General features: G+C 43.0%; 1 protein-coding gene across 1 annotated transcript in view; it reads right to left on the bottom strand.

Moving 5' to 3' along the window:
- LOC134448691 (A disintegrin and metalloproteinase with thrombospondin motifs 16) overlaps positions 1 to 2,500 on the bottom strand; it is a 98,695-nt gene that overhangs the window by 60,793 nt on the left and 35,402 nt on the right. The gene's annotated exons all lie outside the window — the stretch shown is intronic.

The raw sequence follows: 2,500 nt of genomic DNA, 5'->3' as shown, positions 1-2,500 counted from the left end.
TGTAATACCCTTGCAGGCCAAACCTTGTCATTTGCACTCAACTGATGAACTCAAAGGACTATATGGACTCATGGTTCTATATGCTGTTATTCACATGTACCAGAGTTTGTGATGAATGTGCAGTGTAGCGGTCTACTACCCCCCCCCCCCCCCCATAAAAGCAATAAAAGTTTATCACAAAAAAAATAATTGTGTATTGATGAATTTATTGATTTATCGATCCATCTATATGTTCATTCATTCATCCATCCATCCATCCATGCATCCATCCTTCCATCCATTTGTTTGTCTGATTGTTGAAGATTCATAGAGGATCGTGAGAAATGAATGAGTTTCAGATTCACTCCATTCTCTTGTAAATGGAAACATTTGTTCATGTAAATCCTATGCATGTGATGTCTGAGAACGACAGCAGATACAGTATGTTTTATTACTCATTACACAACATGGATAAAGAGTACTGTATATTAATCAATTTTAAAACAATATATTTTTTTCCAAAGGTTGATTGGTCAGTGTGATCTCCCGCTCGCTGCTGACCTGTCCGAGTCCATTTTGCCTCTCTGAGAGAAATTCCAATGCTGTTCAATCAGAATTCATTCCCTTGGTTAGATTCACATTCCACCACAACTCCAGTTCACATCTATTTAATGAAATAGTTTCATGACACATCGTACAATGGACATTGTCAGACTAAAGCTGTGCAGGAAATTAAGCACAGAGACATACAGACACACACACACACACGCATGCACACGCACAGGCACGCGCACACACACATACACACACACACACAGACAAAGTAATATAGCCTGGTCTTAAAAGCTCTCCAAAGAGAATGGTTACCATAGCAACATAACATCAGCATAGACCCCCTCGTGCTGTCCGCTGACTATTGGAAACTGGTTTTGACACTTAAGTGACGTGCATGACCCACGCTTGTCATTCCCCTACATCGGTGTGTGTGTGTGTGTGTGTGTGTGTGTGTGTGTGTGTGTGTGTGTGTGTGTGTGTGTGTGTGTGTGTGTGTGTGTGTGTGTGTGTGTGTGTGTGTGTGTGTGTGTGTGTGTGTGTGCGTGTGCGTGTGGGTGAGTGTGCATGTGCATTTGTGTGTGTGTCTGCACGTGTGTGTTTGTGTGTGGATGTGTAAAGTGATCTGAGCAACTGTAGGGAACGGTGCTGAGGGGATTTCTCAGCTATGGAACCAAGGAGCCATCGAGAGAGAAAGAAAGGGAGAGAGAGTGAGCGAGCGAGCGAGAGAGAGAGAGCAAGGGAGAGAGAGAGTTTCCCACACAAGACAAAGACAAAGCACAGGTCTGGGCCTGGGATGGGCGCTTGGCCACTGGGTTCGGCCCATGATTGCTTTAGCAGAGGACTCTACACGGGCAGAACTGCTTTACGAACCCAACACTAGCACTGGATAGATACCCTTAAACAGTCGAGCCCCCTATCACTGTCAATGCCCTTTTGGTATCCTCTCTAGGATTATGCCATTCTCTATAGGTATAGTGTTTTAGCTAATTAGGCCTATATACTTCTACTGTGAGGTATTTTGGTTGTGAAGTTTACTTGGTTTATCTTACTTACACTAATTCACCTAGCCTGTTAGTACAAAGCACACTTTTCTGTTTTCATACAAAGCCCGTTAGGCCAAAGCAAACTTTTATGTTTTCATACAAAGCCTGTTAGGTCAAAGCACACTTTTTTTGTGTCTGCTGTATGTCCACATACTGTGAATACTGCATTTCTACATAGCGTCCCTTTCTGCAATTTCTCTTTTATTATTCTGTTTTTGTTTTACTGTTTTAATCCCGTTTGACTGGGAAAACACCTTGAGCAGCAGGTTGTGCATAGCAAGTCTGACACGAGTTGACCCGTTTCATTACTCCACGTTCAGTCTCTAAGGTGACCGGGGAGGAAAACTACTTGGCGTTATGATCATCAAAAACGCAAGTCTATTACTCTGTGGGAAATGTCTAGGGTCGCCCGCCTCCACAATATCTTATGAGTCATTTGGCCAGTGCTTGACTCTCCCGGTCCCAGCTCAGCTGTTGTGTGAAGAGGTTAAGAGGAGTGATTGAATGAGTCAGACTCTGGAGAGGAGAACGGAGTAGGTGAAAAGGCTGCTCTAACTCCTCTAGTTTAGTGTTTCTCAAACTTTTTCAGATCTAGGACCACGTTGTCCCCCCAAAAATGTTCAGAGACCACCTGTCAAGTGAATGGACAGTTGAGGGGTGCTAATTTGACACTGCTAATTTTGAAGCAGATCACTCACTTTTTATTTACATTACAAGCTTCTCTTATTGAAACTATTTCACTATTCTTAGTGAAAATAAGAATTCAGCGATGTTTAGCTTCATAATTATGTCACAAATATAGCTTACTGTTAGCTCATCTTGGTAAAGTAGAAATCTCCTCACAGAACACCTGAGCTCTGTCACGGACCACCAGTCGTCCCCGGACCACACTAAGAGAATCACTGCTCTAGTTGACCACTGTG

The sequence above is a fragment of the Engraulis encrasicolus genome, chromosome 5, assembly GCF_034702125.1.
Source record: "Engraulis encrasicolus isolate BLACKSEA-1 chromosome 5, IST_EnEncr_1.0, whole genome shotgun sequence".
NCBI lineage: Eukaryota > Metazoa > Chordata > Actinopteri > Clupeiformes > Engraulidae > Engraulis > Engraulis encrasicolus.
This window is presented reverse-complemented; position numbering and strand designations above follow the sequence as displayed.